Source organism: Dama dama, chromosome 5 (genome assembly GCF_033118175.1).
Source record: "Dama dama isolate Ldn47 chromosome 5, ASM3311817v1, whole genome shotgun sequence".
Lineage (NCBI taxonomy): Eukaryota > Metazoa > Chordata > Mammalia > Artiodactyla > Cervidae > Dama > Dama dama.
The window spans coordinates 42,335,342-42,354,808 of NC_083685.1; positions in this window are offsets into that span (position 1 = coordinate 42,335,342).

A 19,467-nucleotide genomic window follows, 5' to 3' on the forward strand; every position below is an offset into this window, starting at 1 on the left:
TGACTTCCTGTTACCTACAAGAGATTATCTAAGTTACTGGTTTTGCCATCAGTCATTAGGATATGAAAAGTTTGGTTACTCAGGTATTTGCATACAACTATTTGTTGAGTACTTTTTTTTCTCTCTCTCTACATACACACACACACACACACACACACACACACACACACACACACACATACATATGTTGTTGTTTTAGTCACTAAGTCATGTCAGACTCTTATTCGACCCCATGGACCGTAGCCCACCAGCCTCCTCTGTCCATGGGATTCCCCAGGCAAGAATACTGAATTAAGAATAGTGGATTACCACTTCCTTCTCCAATATATACATATATGTATATTTTAAACAAGACTAGCACAAAACAGTACTAACTTTAGAACATTAGAAACAAAAGTTTAGGCAGAGACCCTCCAAATCCAGTTAAAAATGCCTTTATTATTATTAATATGGATTACTATGATTCAATATCTATTATATAATATAGTAGGTATTGTACTAAGCATTTTACAAACATTATTTTATTTAGTCCTTGTAATATTCTTACAAAGCAGCTATTACCTGCATTTACAGAAGACAACACTTCCGTTTCTTTTCCTTGCTTTTCTGATAACTGTCACATAAGTTATACTCAGTTGGAAAGTGACTGAGTTGGGATTCAGGTTTTGGTAACTAGCTCCTAAGTCCATGTTCTTTCACCAGGCCACGTTTCATCTCTGAGGATGACATGTAGAGTCAATTAGGAAACTGGCCCTCTGTCAACAGTAGTTTTATTCTTCACTCTTCCTCCCCCATTTTCAAAAAATATTAATGAGAATAAGTTACAGCACACCAAAATGGAAAAACAAAATCTCCATTCCTGGTAGTCTTCAACTGCTAAATGTAAATCACCATCAGATTTGGCTTCCCTTGTCTTCAACAAATCCTTCTTAGCTTCTATCATTTTACTTCTCTCCAGCTCTGGCACCGTGTGGTAGTTTTTATTGCAAAAGTCACCAATCTGTCAAAGATTTTATGAAAATTGATCTTCTTCGCACACTTAGGTTTAACAAGCATTTTAACAGATTTCTTAGTCTCTCTTTGTTTGTAGTTAATCAAAGAAAACTTTTGGTTAATTTTAATTTCACATGAAGCAGCAGATAAATAAGGAAAGTGTTAAACATGAAGTTTTGCAGAGTTTTGTAAAAATCATTTTGCAACAAATTCCAAAAATTGCAATATCTTTCAGGTCTTAGTTTCTTTGGGATCATTTCAAATGTTTCCACAGCTACATGTGTGCATATGCTCAGTCACTCAGTTGTGTCCGACTCTTTCTGACCCCCATGGACTGTAGCCCGCCAGACTCCTCTGTCCATGGGATTTACTGGGCAAGAATACTGAAGTGGGTTGCCATTTCCTCCTCTAGGGATCTTCCTGACCCAGGAATTGAACCCATGTCTCCTGCATTGGCAGGTGGATTCTTTACCACTGAGCCACCTGGGAAACCCACAGTCACATATTTCGCATTAAAATATCTTCTCTTCTGAAGAATTCATCATAGATTTCATTTATATTTCATAAAAATTGAAATTTTTCTTCTTAGCAAATATCAGTTCAGTTCTGTCACTCAGTCATGTCCCACTCTTTGCAACCCCATGGACTACAGCACGCCAGGCTTCCCTGTCCATCCCCAGCTCCCCGCTTGCTCAAACACATGTCCATTGAGTTGGTGATGCCATGCAACCATCTCATCCTCTGTCATCCCCTTTTCCTCCTGCCTTCAATCTTCCCCAGCGTCAGGGTCTTTTCCAATGAGTTAACTTCACATCAGGTGGCCAAAGTATTGTAGCTTCAGCTTCAGCATCAGTCCTTCCAATGAATGTTCAGGACTGATTTCCTTTACGAGTGACTGGCTTGATCTCCGTGCAGTCGAAGGGACTCTCAAGAGTCTTCTCCAACACCACAATTCTTCATCATCAATTCAGCATCAGTTCTTTGGCTCTCAGATTTCTTTATGGTCCAACTCTCACAACCATACATAACTACTGGAAAAATCATAGCTTTGACAAGATGGACCTTTGTTGGCAAAGTAATGTCTCTGCTTTATAACATGCTGTCTAGGTTTGTCATAGCTTTTCTTGCAAGGAGTAAGTGTCTTTTAATTTCATGGCTGCAGTCACCCATCTGCAGTGATTCTGGAGCTCAAGAAAATAAAGTCTGTCACTGTTTCCATTGTTTCCCCATCTATTTGCCATGAGGTGATGTGACTGAATGCCATGATCTTAGTTTTCTGAATGTTGAGGTTTAAGCCAGCTTTTTCACTCTCCTCTTTCACTTTCATCAAGAGGCTCCTCAGTTCCTATTTGCTTTCTGCCATAAGGTGGTGTCATCTGCATATCTGAGGTTATTGATATTTCTCCCGGCAATCTTGATTCCAGCTTCCGCTTCATCCAGCCTGGCATTTTGCGTGATGTGCTCTGCATATAAGTTAAATAAGCAGGGTGACAATATACAGCCTTGATGTACTCCTTTCCCAATTTGGAACCAGTCCGTTGTTCCATGTCTGGTTCTATCTGTTGCTTCTTGACCTGCATGCAGATTTCTCAGGAGGCAGGTAAGATGGTCTGGTATTCCCATCTCTTGAAGAATTTTCCACAGTTTGTTGTGATCCTCACAGTCAAAAGCATATATCAGAGAAAATGGCTAAATGATAGTGACTGTCCAATCCTTGGAGTAAATGATAGAAAATTCAAGGAAAATTTGAACATTACCCTTTCGATAACTTCTGGCAGTATCAGAGCAGCACCTTTGATTGTTTTGATAGCTTATCTCTCTCCAACAGTTTGAACTTTCATCTGTTGGTTATAATCTAATAATATTTTATATTAAAAATATTTAATAACTAATGAGTAATTCTTAATAAAACTATAACTTTGCCAACATTACTTACAACTATTAGTACTAAATTATATCACTAATGTAATATTTTATTTTCTTGATTTACTGCTAGTTCAAAAATTATTAGCAATTTAAAAAGAATGTATTTCTATTTTTAAAATAGCATTCAAAGTAAAAATATTTCATGTATGAACTAAAACCTGCATTTAACAAAATTACTGCACAAATAAAAACAAATGGTCACATAGATTGACAACTGAAGTAGGAAGTTCTGTTTCTTAATCTTTAAAGGTGTTGGACTATCATTTATTCAATTCAGTTGCTGAGGCACATCTGACTCTTTGCGACCCCATGAATCGCAGCACATCAGACCTCCCTGTCCATCACCAAGTCCTGGAATTTGCTCAAATTCATGTCCATCAAGTCGGTGATGCCATCCAGCCATCTCATCCTCTGTCATCCCCTTCTCCTCCTGCCCCCAATCCCTCCCAGCATCAGGGTCTTTTCCAATGAGTCAACTCTTCGCATGCTATTTATTACACATCACAGTTTTAAATACAGGGATATGAAGTACCACAGAATATGTGGAGCTGAGTCTGATCTCAGGAGGCCTCAGCCTGCAACAGTTTAAAACAGGGCTTGGGTTCCCATCCAGAGATTGAGACTGGGTTGCGGCGATGACAGCTCCATATCCTAGCCACTAGATCAGTGGTCAGTGCCAAGGGCCCTGGCCCTTTGTGTTGCTCAAAACAATTACCAGAAAGACGGAAAGTAGTAAAGCAAGTAAAGTATTAAGAGGGGGAAAAAGTACAGTACTTGTTGACAGACACGTGGGCGGACTCAGGGAGAGGGAGAAAGTCGCTGAGTTCTCACCCTTGCGGCAGTTTGAATTACTTTTATGGGGCATTTCTTCCAGGTTTCCTTTGGCCAGTCATTGTGAACTTGCCTTGTTCACAGTCCCTATTTGATATATCTCAAGACCCTTCACTGTGTGCACAGGCATCTCTTAGCCAAGATGGATTTTAACGAAAAAGCGTCTGGGTAGGACATCCCTTGCTCCCATTTGGCCTCCAAGGAACCTATCTGTGTGTGTGTGGTCAGGGAGGTCTCCTGACTTCGAGAACAAGAGATATGTGGTGTGGGCAGGGACCAGACTCCTTGCCTTAATTGTCCTGCTCTTCTCTTGGAGTTTCCGTTCATAGGAATGACTCTCCAGTTGCTTTACCCTGTCAATCAGTAGCTTAGTCATGTCTGACTCTTTGCGACTCAATGGACTACAGCACGCCAGGCTTCCCTGTCCTTCACTGTCTCCTGGGGGTGGGGGTGGGTGTGCATCTACCTCCTCCCTCAAGTCCATGTGTCTTGTCCTCCCTCAAGTCTAAGGCTAACTGGGTAATTGGAAGATCTCTGAATCCATTTCTATATGGACTACAATGTTTATTAAAGAAAATGTAAGAAATGTGGGAATCTGAAGTTTACTTATATATTAAAAATTAACAGTAACTGCAGCAATTGTTTAGAATTTAAATTTAGGCCAAAGAAATTTTTTTTTTCAGGGAGGGCAATTTCATCACTGACATTGTTTAGAATTACAGAGAATGATGCTAGTAAAAAGCAGACTAACTCTTAATTGGGTTTTATTATTGTTCAGTCACTCAGTTGTGTCCGACTCTGCGACCTCGTGGACTACAGTCTATCAGGCTCCTCTGTCCGTGGGATTATCCAGGCAAGGATGCTGGACTGGGTTGCCATTTCCTTCTCCATGGTTTTATCATAGTTTTTACATTTTCTAGACAAGGCTGGCCCTGACTGCTTGCCCAGAGAGGTTTGCTCCAGTCTCTGCCCTTGATGAGTATGCCTGAATGTTTTCAGCAAGGAGGAGATACAACAAGCAAAGTGCACATAATTTTGAAATTAGCAACTATAACAAATATTTAAGTGTACATAAAACTTTGTTTAAAGTTTGGAGTTGAGGTAGTATTTTAATAATTTTAAAAGTCAGAAGAATATTGTTTTCTTGATTTTTCTGATTTTAGTTATTAGCTAGGTTTTTGTGAGAAGAGTCATTTAAATATATATTATAAACACCCTTTGTAGGGTTGCAGCATGTGCTTTTACTTTCATAAACATCCTTCTCAGTGTAAGTTAAAGGGACTGGTCTAGAATTATCTTTCCAGCCCTTTCAAGGCTAACAATTTGTGATATCTATTTTGTTTCTTGTGAATGAAAGAACAAACTATCACCTCTACCCCCACCCCTTAATCTCCCACAGTTCTCCTCCTTACCCCTAATCCTCAGGGGTCTGCTTGAAGAAGAGGTTAAACTTGCACATCTTTCTGCATTTCTATAATCTCCACACCAGAAAGATGTAAGACATGGGCTAAATAATTAGGGGAAAAAGCCATAAATACTAAAGCATTTTCCGGGTCTTTGTGAGCCTAAGGGTGTCCATGGAGGGGTTGAGTGCTCTTGGATGGGTCCCATTTCTTATGCAGTGGTGGGTCTCATGATACAGAATGGGGAAAAACAAAGGGAACTGACATTTCTCTGCATAAAAATGGCAATGAAAGCTACTATCTTCTTCCTGGGAGGCAGCAGTTCTGAAATTATGATGCATATGGAATTTTGACTCTGTTGTTTCTGAAAATTAGTTTTTGTCCTTGGAAAATGTAGTGTGTGTGTGTTATGCAACAGACGCCTCAACAGAAGCCTCCCCCAACCCCACCCCACCTACCGCTTCTTGACTACCAGAGGGCATGTGAAAGTGTATATTCACCTCACACACCATACTGGGAAAATCTGAGGTGGTTCAAATGGAGTGAGTGTGACAGTCCTCCCTCAACTGTCCTGCTGAAGGTGCTTTGATATTGCTCTTGACAGAGTAACTCACTTTAGAAAATATACTGCTGGAGATTGCTAGCTCCTACAGGCCAGAAGAGAGGTGAATCCTATGGTAAGACCAATCCTAGGGGTGTAATTATCTTCTTTCTTCTCCTCCTAGTGCTCCTCCTCCTGCTGCTTCTTGTTTTTTTAATTAATGTACACCAGAAAAGATGGAATGGATTAATGGACTTCCATGTTCCCATCACTCATTCACAACTTTTGCTAATCTTACCCCATCCTGCTACCTGACACATGCAACTTTAAAGCAAATCTCAGGTACAAATGATTTCATTCTCAAGTTAATGATTCCCTTTTTTTAAATGGCCATAATACTTTTATCTTACCTTTAAAAGCTAGTAATTCCTCAGAGCATCAAATATCTACTCAGTGTTCACATTTTCAGTTGTCTCATGACTGTCTTTTTTATGTTTTACATTTGTTTGAATCAGTTTCTATAATGTGAGTAGTTGATTTTTCTTGTTTTCTGTTTTCATCTTTTCTTCCTCACTGAGGTGGAGTTTTCTTAAAGGAAGGTAGAGGTTTGCATTGAGGAAGTATACATACAAATAATGATATCTAATAATTATGGATGTAGTAATAATAATTACTTGACACAACATGTACTTTGTGTCCATGCTAGATGAAGTACTTAGCATTTAGTCCTTGCAGCAACTCAGTGGGTTGGGAACTACTATTTGCCAATTTTGCAGTTGAGAAACTGGGGCACAGAGAAGTTCAGTAACTTGCCACTGGACATATATCTTGAAAGAGGTGGAGTCAGGCTTTGAATCCAGTTTGTAATCATATGCTGCTTCTTAACAGCTAACAATTATGTAGCACTTACTAGTGTCAGGTGGCTCGGACATAGAGTGAGAGACCTGGGTTCTGTCCCTGGGCGGGAAGATTCTCTGGACAAGGGAATGGCAACTCACTCCAGTATTCTTGCCTGGAGAATACTATGGACAGAGGAGTCTGGCAGGCTACAGTCTATCCATAGGGTTGCAAATTAGCGGACACTGCTGAGCAATTAACACACACAAAGCTACTAGTGTCAGGCACTTTTTTAAGTGCTTTACTTGGTCTTAACTCATTTAAACTTCACAAAGTCCCCGTGAAGGCAAGAAGGTCATGATCCTCATTTCATAGATGGGTACGTCAAGACACAGAGTTTAGATATTAGAAGAGTTTAAAAAAATGCAGCTCCTAGATGGATAACTCAGCAGACTCAAGAGACTACTCACCATTGCCCCAAAATGCTGAAGGAGGAGATCTTTAAAGGGAAATGAAGGAGGCTGACATGTATGTTACATCCTTTGCTATCCTCTCAGTTCACTATTGTACTTGGTCTCTTCCTTCTGCAGACGCTACACCATTCAGACACTTAAGGGAAACTTTAGAATCCATGCCATCATTCTCAATAATATTCTCTTAAGTCTATTCTAAACATGAGTTCAAAACACTTAGAAATGACTTTACACTCTTCAGCCCTGGAGGCCAGTTACTGCCCAGCTCTAAGGGTCTACAGAGAATACTACTACTTCACAGAGCTCACCTCAAAAGACCCATTGCATACACTGCACCTTCCTATCTTCCGTCTTTTCTCTCCACTTCTCTCTTGTGTTTTCTGTACTTGTGAAGATTTCTGTGGACAGATAGTGGCTGCACTTAAGTACTTAGAAGTTCTGCAAATTCAGGTAGAGTCCAAGTTGACCTCAGACATTGATTTACACTATAGACAGTAGTTGAGAGAGAAACCTAGCCACTTTAGAGATAATATTTGGTTCAGTTCTTTTAACAGAGTGGGAGTGGGTCTCTCTTGACAGATGCTGTAAAAAGTCTGGGGCCTCTTAGGGAAAAAACATTATTAATGGCTGCTGGAAAAAATTAATACATATTTAATTGATGTTGGAGTTGTTAAAAGATAATTTTTTAAAATTAAAGTCAAGGTTCTCATGCAAGTATGAAGTGAACCAACGCCAAAGATTTTATTGGGTGCTTTCATTAGTGATTAAAACAGTAAGATGTTACAACCAGTTTAACGGAAAAAATCTGAGGAGCAAACACTTATATATAGGCAATGGGAAATGAGAAAATTAAGCTGCTAATAGATGTGAAAACTTCATGGGCTAATAAAATGTAATTGTTGGAATCTTCTTTTCTGCAAGGGAAAATCAAATGTATCTCTACAAAACAAAATTCATTTGCATCTCTGTGGACAAGAATCATTTGCATTACTATCAGCCTTCTACTATTTAGAGAGTTTTAAAGTAGCCTAGGCAAAGGCAGTAAAAGGAACAGATCCCTATAAAATCAGATAAGCCCCATTGGTCATCTAAACAATGCCCTAGCTTCCCACTGAAAGGATATCCAGTAATCTTTTGCCCATTTCAGGGCCTTTCACAGGGACTACCCTGGTGGTGCAGGGGCTAAGACTCTGCACTCCCAATGCAGGGGGCCCAAGTTCAATCCCTAGTAGGGGAACTAGATCTCACATTCCCCAACTAAGTCCTGGCACAGGCAAATTAAAATAATAAGTAAATAAAAAATTTTAAATTGTCTTTCACAAATTTTCCTAACAGACCCATAAATAAAAACATATTTATCAAATAGAGTAACCAGGCAAGGTGATTTCTTAAAAAGATTCATTAAAACAGATGATGTTCACAGAGAGGCTCTGTAAGCCAGTTATCACTGTCCTGCTGTATCCTCCCTTTTCCATTAAATTGTCTCTTTCTTTTAAGGTGTCATCATGGAAGATTTGGAAGTGGGGTAAGGTAGAAAACTTTAACATTGTATCCAAAAAGTTTGACTCAAGAAAAATGAGGAACTGTCACATCCTTGGTGGCAGGTGGTTTACTCCTAACACTTTTGAACCACCTACAGAAAGCTGATTAGTTACCCACCTACTACTTCAATGTAGTCTCAGACGAAGTGCAGTTTCTCAACATACTTTATGTTCCTCAAATTGTACTAACATTTTCAATATTCAACTTTAAGATAAAAGTATTGACCAGTGGACGGTTTATTGGTCTAGAAAGCTCACATTCTCCTCCTTCCTGTTTTAGTGGCAGAGGTCATAACTGGGATGTAAAGTATAACCCTGATATAAGTTTTACATGTTAGCTGTTCCCAGGCTCTAGTCTCCAAACATGCTTGGGGCGTTGTTCTGTCCTGCTGCTTGGACCTCAGATTGTGCCAGTTATTACCTGGTCTTTCCCACTCATCTGGGCCTTCTTTTCATACCTGGAGCCAGAAATTTTCAAGATCACAAGTATTAGAACTTGCAGGAAGTTCACTTGGCTTAGAGAAAAGGGACCATCACCACAGCAGTCCAAAACCAAAGGCCCAGTAGGGATGATTTATCCAAACAAAAGTGAGTGCAAGATATTGAAACTTCTAGCAGCAGCATGGAGCAGCCTGCTGGAAATAATTCTCAAGTGAAAGTATAAGCTACTATCCTCCTCACAAAACTGGAAAATACTTAAGTAATAAAATACCCAGTGCCAATGAGGGTGTGTATCTTAGTAAAGACATTTGGGAAATTGAATGGAGTCCCTTGGACTGCAAGGAGATCCAACCAGTCCATCCTAAAGGAGATCAGTCCTGGCTGTTCATTGGAAGGACTGATGCTGAAGCTGAAACTCCAATACTTCGGCCACCTCATGCGAAGAGTTGACTCATTGGAAAAGACCCTGATGCTGGGAGGGATTGAAGGCAGGAGGAGAAGGGGACAACAGAGGATGAGGTGGCTGGATGGCATCACCGACTCGATGGACGTGAGTTTGGGTAAACTCCAGGAGTTGGTGATGGACAGGGAGGCCTGGCGTGCTGTGATTCATGGGGTCGCAAAGAGTCGGACATGACTGAGCAACTGAACTGAACTGATGACCAAGAGCCCTAGAACTTCATACCTCTTGGTCTATCATGTCCTCTTCTGGGGACAATTCAAAATATATAGTGAAAAGTTTATGCACAAAACTTTAAAAAATTAAAATATATTTTAATATTTTTTGTAACAATGATAAAAGCAACCTGAATTTAGCAATAAAGATTGATAATAGACATTTGTCTCTGTTTTTAAATAAGCCATAGGTATTTAAATAATGATTATGAAGAGCTTAAAAAAACACCACAGGAAAATGTATGCTAATTGAATTTTTTAAAGTTTTTACTACGGAAAAATATCAGACAAAAATAATAGAGAAACTTACATGATGAACCCTCATGTTGAACAGTTTGTTATACAATGATTAATGCAAAGCAAATTGATTTCATCTACTGTATTCACTTTACTCCCCAGATTATTTGAAGCCAATCTGAGATGATATCATTTCATATGAAAATGTCTCAGCTTGTATCTCTAAGAGAAAAGAATCCCTTAAAAAACATACATGCCATCTAAAAAATTAATAATATACCCATGAGAAAATAAAACATTCAAAATCCAACATTCCAAACAAATAACCACATTTATTACATCCCTTTCATCAGCTCCTTTGATCCTGTTCTTATTCTACTGGGTCTTGGGTTAGCAATCTGAGTTCACAAAGTTATCAGGACCAAAAAGTCCTGGAAATCCTGACTCAGAGTCTTGGTACAGTCTGAAAGTTGTCTAAGGGCTGTCAGCTCAGAAGCCTGTATTCTGAGTCCATTCTTTGAAGTATCGATAATTACGAGGCCCCAGGACAGTTGTTTTCTTGAGGCTCTGAGTTTTTTTTTGTTAAAGATCCAGCCTGATCTCTGATTTGTAACTTGGAGCAGAGCCTGAAGGCAAGTATGAGAGAAAAGCAGAAATGATCTCTAAGACTGAATGGCTGTGGTTAATTTATTACAGTAACCAGCAATATCAGAATGGAGAACAAAATTGTCTAATGTGTGCATGTTGTATAAGGGTCTGATCAATGTTTCCCCTGAGGATAAGAACATATTATGGACACCAAGGGCAGTGGCAGTCTTAAGACCTCTCTGTAAATTGTACTATTTCTGAAGTATTTATAATAACATTTTACCTCTATAAACTTAACTTGATGAACGCTGAGCATCTCTTCTGATTGGGCAACTCTTCCTATTCTACGCTTAACAATAGTATTGAATTTATTTTAAGAATGTACTATGCTGCCCAACAAATCTAATTATGTCTAACATTCTTTTTTTAATTAAGTAAGAGAAAAAATCTTTGGATTTTCTAGAGGTTGAGTATCTCCAAGGTAGTTTCCTGATCATTTTATTTTTTCTGAACTTGGGGTCCAATTTTGGGAAGGCAAAAACAGCAGATTTAATAGAGTAGACTTGGTCCATGATTAAATAGGATCATGGATGCTTGAGAAAAAAATTTACCTAATCATTAAAACAGTATTTAATACTGTTAGAGAAGTAGGTCAAACAAATTTAAGCAGTATTGGCTCTTTCATATGTGAAAGAGACTTTTTTCTTTGTTCTTAAAGTAATCACAGTCATGATATAATCAACATAAAGAAGCTTATTCTCATGTAATATAAATCTCTGCTATCTGAATGGCTTACAAAAAAGGTGTAAATAGTAACTGTTTGTTACCCCTTGTTAAGAGCTCTAATACAAATTTAACATTTTAATAGAGAGAAAGCCGGTCTATTTTTGCATTAATTCAATATTTGGCAATAAAGAATTCCAAGTTCCTTTTCAAAAAATTATCTTTTGAACAAACCCATCAAAACGAAGATATCTCTGCCAAAATTTGAACATATTCCATTGCTTCTTTTTAGGAAAAAACTGACAAATATGCTTTACTTTCAGTAAACCTCCTACAATTTTCTGTCTCCATTCAAGTGTTGTCTTTCCCTATCGTGTTTCATGTTCTGGAACAGGTATTTTCATTTAGAACAAAGCTACTCACTTTTTCGTTGAAAAACCAAACAAATTTCTTTACAAATGTTGTTCTTGTTTTCATTATAGTTTACACTATTGTCACTATTGTTCTTAGTATGATCTTACTACTTATAGTAGGGCTTCCCAGGTGTCTCAGTGGTAAAGAATCCACTTGCCAGTGCAGGAGACGCAGGACACGTGTTCAGTCCCTAGGTTGAGAAGATCCCTTGGAGATTGGAGTGGCAACCCACTCCAGTACTCCTTTCTAGAAAATTCCATGGACATAGGAGCCTGGTGGGCTGCAGTCCATGAGGTCACAAAGAGTCAGACACAACTTAGTGACTGAGCACACAGCACACACACACTACTCATATTAACCATAACTTTTTAAACAAACTCACCTCCATTTCACAGAGAAACCTCGGAGATGGGTAATTGATAATTGAGTACTTATAAACAAGCACAAGTGAACTTGTTCATTAACACGATATAAATGTATGCTACTCTATAGCATGGTAATAAACAATGAGATATATATATATATATTTAAACTATGTTTAGTAATCATTGTTTTAGCAGTCTTAGAGATTATCTAGGTATCCAAAGATTATTCATTAAGTTGATATAATATTAGTCCAATATTTTAAAGAATAGTAAAAGTTATATTTTAGTTAATATACATAGAACATAATAATTGTTGATACCAAAAAGACTGTCACAATTTTAATTCAATTTGGTTAGACACATAATTTTACATTTTTCATAATCTTTAACATTATTAAATAGTAATACTAACTTATTTCATCAATAACCAGTAGAAAAAGTTGAGGATGCTCAGAAAACAAATTTAGATCTTCTAAAAAATAAAATGTACAAATATATCCTGATTACACTAATATGAGAGGAAAAGATACATATTTTTTTTCTTAAAACACAATTATAAGCTAGTGTGATTTATCCAAAGAGTCACCTTAATTATTTGACTTTAAATTATTATGAAATATATGTTATGCATATATATTTAAATTATCATATAGGTTACTTATTAACACTTTCTAAAAGATTATTTTTGCTGAAAGGCTAGAACATTTATAGAGTATTCTATTGTAGTATTTATTTTCTAGACGTTCTGGAGATACTAGATTTATGTATTCATACTGTAAGTATAAATAATAGACTTACTCTATAAGTCAATCAGAGCAGAGTTCCTTTGATTTAAAACACCCTGTTAATATCCTCCAGAGGTAAGAAAATGTTTCACACACATGATGAGAGATAAAAGCTTTTCTCATCTATAACGACCTGACTTCAGCTCTATAACTTCAGCTACACTTGAATTTCAGCTTCAGTTCCCAGTAAACTTGGAAACGAAACCTCGCCACTCTAGTTCTCAATGGGCTGTTTTCCTTTCTAGTGGGCACAAAATTGTTTCTTAATTGATTCGAGCTCACAGTAGATAAATAGCCAAAGAAAAAGACTAACAAGTTGGATTAGCTTTAAGCTCTCACCTGATGGAAAATAGATGCCATTATCCGTCTGACAGAGATCATCAAATGGTCAGATGGTAAAACCAGATTTCCCATTATAATCAGCCATGTGCACATCAGAATTATATACACCCACGGGGTCAAGTCTTAACTTTTGAGTTGAGACCTGCCTAGAAGTCTTGATTCTAGAAAAAGACTTGGCCCAGCTTGTAAGTTTTATAGAGATGCTCTAGATTATGCAGTTGAGACCCGTCTAATGGTTAGAGACAAGACATGGACTTAGTGCCTGGACCTAGCTGTGGAAAGACATGCATAGGTTCATATATACCAGCTCTCCCCCAAAACAAGCCGTAATTTGTGCTTATTTCTGTGGTGTAAATTTTCCTATAATTGCTCTTTTTGATTGTGTTACCAACGCAGCATCATGAATGCAGAATTGGGAAGGGATTCGTTTATTTAGTTCCCACAAACCAGTGTAACCTGCTGCAGGACAAACTGCTTGACCATAAGTTAATCAAAACAGACAGACAAGCAAACTTGTCTAAGAACAGAAACTAAAGCACAAAATCAGGAAAAAGAAAGAAAATCTTTAGAAATACAGTTATTTGGCATTCAATCTGAGACAAGAAAAAATATGCCTGAGTTTATTAATCACTTCTTGGGCTATGCAGTTTACTTACACTAGCAAGTAAAGTCCACAGGAGTATCTCAACAGATCTCCCCACGTGGCCCTAGTACACAGTATTTCACAAGATCTGTTGTTTTAGTTGCTCAGTTGTGTCCAACTCTTTGTGACCCCATGGACCATAGCCCGCCAGGCTCCTCTGTCCATGGAATTCTCCAGGCAAGAATACTGGCGTGGGTTGCCATTTCCTTCTCCAGGGGATCTTCCTGACCCAGGGATTGAACACTGATCTCCTGCATTGGCAGGCAGCTTCTTTACCACTGAGCCACCAGGGAAGCCCATGTCACAAGGTAACTTGTTTTATTTGTGAGCAATTCTCATAGTTAGAAAAGTTTTTATTTGTACTTAGCCAGAAATTCTATTTTCCTATAATTTCTAACCAGAGGGCTTAGTTATGCTCTTGGGGAATGCACAGAATAAATCTAATATTTTATTCAGTAATCTTTCAATAATGATTACAGTTATCTTAGGATTTTAGTGCTAGTCCAACTTTACAAATAGGAAACTGAGACCTAGAAAGATTAATGACTTTCCTCAATTCATATAGTACTGATTTGTCACATTTGATGCAATCAGAGATGAACCTTAAAAACTGTCACAACACATCCCTCTTAAGTCTTTGTACTGTAGTTATGTTAATACTTTAACTAACTAATGTGTCTGTAAAACCTCTCATCATCTTAGCTGCCCTCTTCTTATATAAACAATGTCACTCTGAAAGTGAGGTTTTGTTGTTCTTCAGTTGCTAAGTTATGTCCAACTCTTTGCGACCCATGGACATGCTAGCATGCTCGGCTTCCCTGTCCTTCACTATCTCCAGGAGCTTGCTCAAATTCATGCCCATTGAGTTGGTGATGCCATCCAACTATCTCATCCTCTGTTGCCCCCTTCTCCTCCTGCCCTCAACCTTTCCCAGCATCAGCATCTTTTCCACTGAGTCAGCTCCTTGCATCAGGTGGCCAAAGTATTGGAGCTTCAGCCTCAGTCCTTCAGTGAATATTCAGGGTTAATTTCCATTAGGATTAACCAGTTTGATCTCCTTGAGGCCCAAGGAGATATCCAGAACCTAATCAGATGCCACAGGCGTCAGCTGATTAGTTCAAGGAACAGTGTATTCTGAATTCTAGAGTTAATATTTTCTAAATAATTTGGCCTGTCACTTTAATTTTTAACTCCTTGTCAAATAACATTTTCAAGAGTTTAAAGCAAGGCTTTCATAGAAATATAAAATAAACACAGGTCAAAAAATTTATTCAACTCATTAATAAAGGAAACATAAGATATTAATAATAAAGCTAGTTTTAAAACTATTTGAGAAGCTAAGAAATATATAGTCCCTCAAGAAGTGCACATTGCAATAAGTTTTTTTAAGTTAGGAAAAAATATGTTTAATACCTTATTGGTCAATAAATCATAACTTCTGAAGTTCTCTTTTCCACCAAAGAGAAATCATTTGCATCTCTATCAGGTAAAAGCCTATAAGGTGATATTACTTTCATAGTTTCTAGGCTCTAATTGATAAGTAAATAACAAAGCCAAACAAGGTCACTCCTAGAAAATGAAAACATCCTTAACTGACCTCTTAAACAATCTCCCAGTATGACATTAAAAGAACATATAGCCTACTCTTTTGCTTTATCTTCAAGTATCATAGAATGTGTCTTAACATATTTTATGAGTCATTATTTTGTCAGTCTCCTACAACCTGATAAAGTGTAACAAGACAGTTTACATTTATTTATATGAAGTTATTTCTATTATTCCAGTTTGTCTTCCTTCCCAGTGCAGGATTCTTTTCTGTTATGTCCATGATAAGTGATGGTCAATGTTGAGGAGCTCTGTGTATTGCCAAGTAGCTCAATTTTTGTTAGAAACTCTAGTTCTTAGAGAGGTCTTGCTTGTACCGGCGGAAATATGCTCCCCTATAATTTTTACTCACTGAATATTTGAATTAAGGGGTAGAAAAACCAAGCGGCTACTGAGTATTAATTTTAAAAGGAGTGTTAAAGTATCCCTAAGCTCAGTTGTAAAATGTTGACAGTTAACACACATCACTCCTCATATAACTGAGGTCCTATAAACTGGTTCTGCTAGAATTAGACAGTGCTTTCAAGGGGAAATTTTAAAAATGTATATTCCTCATCTACACTAAGTGATCTCTCTCGAGTATTTTTGAGAGGCAATTGCATGTTTAGCATAAGGCAGATAAGGGCTGGTCCCCCAACTCCAGAACTTTCTCACTGGCATCTGACAATTTGATCACCTAAAATTCCAAAACCCAATAATGCCATGATATTTACTAGGAATGGTTGGTTTATTTTATTATTACAAATTATAAGCACTCTATTAGGCCATAATTTTCCCACTGAGAAAACAGCCTAAGATTACAATATAGTGCATATTGGATAAAAGAAGGAAATGTGCACCAACATGAAAGTCAGATAAAGAAACTCAAATGTATTTGGACAGGATATTTATTGACATCCATGTAAATCACCTCTTTTCTTACTTAAGAGAGCGTAAGTGACTTAGGCTATCCAGCTGTGAGTGACGTAAAAGCTGGAAAAAAAATTTAAAAAGTTAAAAGCATACTGTTGTGTTACCACATTAATAAACCCTTTGTTTTGAGCATAAAGAACTACACATTTTATTGGCAGAAAAAAAAGTTTCTCCTGCTTTTGCCAGATACATGTTTAACAAATATTAAAGAAATGCAGGCTTGCATTGCTACCAGATTATGAGCTCTCGTCTCATTCTCGCACTGCTGATTAGTTCCAGTTCTAACATCTGGAGCCATGCCAAGTAAGTTTAATCCAGCTTGCATCTGACCTTCAGATTCTTGAGAACAGTTACCCCATTCTCCTGCTGTCTGTCGTCTTCAGATTAAACAAGTATGCACCTCCTTAGGAATGGCTTCAGGATTGCTTATTTTCATGATTACCTTCCTGCGGAAGCTTTTTAGTTTTCATTGTGTCCAAAACACAGCATAACACATGTCTGATGCCACATTGACATCAGGCCGTCATCTCGCTCAACCTGCTTTGCCAACTCTGTGTTCAATAACAAGGGAAAGTGAAGGAACATAAACATCTCACGTCCCTTTAATGGAGTGGCTTAGCCTGTTAAACTTCCTGGAGCAATGTAGAGTTCTCACTAAGTTCAGGGGTACTCAGTCAGGGTTTAGTCAAGAGACAGAAACCACATCAATTATTTGAAGAGAGAAGATTTAATGTAAAGCAGTGTTAGCAAGGTAGTAAGTTGTTTAGTAGGTAATTGAAAGGGTAAAGAGGAATTCTAAAGCATTACAGAGTAGTAACTGTGTGAAGCTGTTATTACCCTGTGTCAGCCTACCTCAGGGTAGATACTAAGACAGGATTGAACCTGCAAAGATTTTATTAGGGGAAATGCCTGTGTAAAGGAAACCCAGAGGGAGCAGGGAAGGCTGAGATGCAGGTATAACCTGAGTGAGAAAGAAATGGCCATAAAATCAGAGGACATTTTGCCAAGCCATAGAAAAGTTATTGGGCCAAAGAGGCTGGTCAGAGGAGTCCCAGTCTCCCAGGAATCAGATGCCGCATTGTTCTGGCAGGCTCAGTTAGTACAGTCAATTAAAATTAGGTTTGTCAGATAAAATATAGGACATCCAGCTATATTTGAATTTCAGGTAAACAATGAATAAAATTTTAGTATAAGTATACCCAAGTATTGCATGTGAGATACTTATATTAAAAGGTTATTTGTCATTCATATTTAATTGGCATCCACCTGTCAGTTTCATTTGTGAGGTCTCTCAGTCCTAATTGTACTTCATACGGCTGAAGGTCTATGAGCTGCATTCTCATGGCTACCACACACTCTTGGGCTTAGAAGAAAGGTAAGAGGTTGCAATTATTAAAACTTCAAATCTTAAAAAAGGATCTTGAGAAGATGAAACTCCGACATCTAAGGAAAGGGTCCCCAGTATCTGGGTGGGAATAGAACCGGTTTTATAGCTATTGGAAAACTACAAAGTGGATTCAGCTGCTGCCGTGGGGATGGAGAAGTGTTGCTGGACAGGACCCCAAGCAGACTGGAAACCAACCGGGAGCAAAGAGAAAGCAGGAAGAAGCAAATCCCTTCTCCCTTCTCCAGCCTTGCAGTCTTCCCTCAGCACCTGCTACTAGCAGAGTCTCACATGGAGCCACTGGCAAAGCAGAAATGCAGAGCAGAATATCAAAGACTGGGTTTGGGATTTAAAGTAAAAATCTAGTAAGTAGCACAAATGCAGATTACCACAGATCACACCCAGGTAAAGAAATGCTGGGAAATGACTGGCTATTGCCCTACATGGTTGCAGCATGACGCCCAGCTTACACATTCCATGGTTTAATGGTGGTGAACTTTGGGACATGCTCTCCCAAATAAGGGCACCTTGGCATATTGAATATTTTAAGCTTGAAGGAATTTGAGAAACAGCAGGTGTTGGGAGTCTCTGACGTCCTTGAAGCAGGTCATAAGACCCTCATGTGAGAGGTGGCCTCTCCATACCCAGAGGAAAAGAACATCCTTATCGCCTAATCTCCTTATCATCCTTATCTCCAAAGATGGAGAGAAAGTGGGAGGAAGCTGAGCAAACAGGCTTGGCTAAGTGTCCCCCAGTTTACCACTCCCAACTTATGGCCTTTGTCCTATCTCATTTTTCCACTACTTTCCGCGTAAACCTAGTAAAAAAATATTCAGGTTTAAGGGACCTCCCTGGTGATCCAGTGGTTAAAACTCTAAATTTCCAATGCAGGGAGTGTGGGTTCAACCCCTGGTTGGGGAACTAAGTTCCCACATGCTGTGCTGTGAGGCCAAAAAAAACTTCAAGTTTAACCTGTTCTTCAGGTGTCCATTTCCTTATAAAGGCTCCTCCCTCATGTAAAACTTACATTAAATACATTTGTATGCTTTTTTCTTACTAATCTGTCTATTGTTACCAAGTCCCAGCCAAGAATCTACAAAGGTAGAAGGAAAAGATATTTTTCTTCCTCTGTGTTGTTTAACAGAAAGATGCTGGTCACCAATTTCCATTCCCCATTTCAGGCAGATTACATGAACAGCCATGACTAGAGACGAATTTGCCTTTGCTTTCGAAATTCTCTTCTTGAAAAAACAAAGTAGGTAGGACCTCAAGTCCATAAAGATTGGCAGAGGGATAGGAAAGGATACGCAGTTTTGTGTTACATAAAAAGTAGCCACAAATCCGAAAGACTCCAGTAAACCTAATCACCAAGGAAAACAGGTATTAGTATCCCCAGGTTGCCAGTGGACACTAATCCCTTAGAACATGGAAGACCTTATGAGGAATTATATAACATTGAGGAAGAGGATATGTCATACTTGAATATGCCTCATGTTTCTCTCAGACATTGTCTTGTTTTGAGCCCTGTGTATTTCCACACTTGGGGTCGGGGAGCTGATGACTGACCTCAATCCAGAATATAATGAATAATCTTGGAAGTTTTTAAGTGAAAAGGTGATATAGTCATGTCTGTACCTTAGAAGGGAATCTTACCAGAGGGGTAAAGATAAGGATTTATCAGTAATTCATTCAAGAGATAATGAGGCCCTAAAATAAACTAGTACTTTAGAGCTTACACTAATCCAAACTGGAGCATTTTCTCCAAGATGAAACAGGATTTTAAAGGAGATTTAAAAAGTAAAATAGTT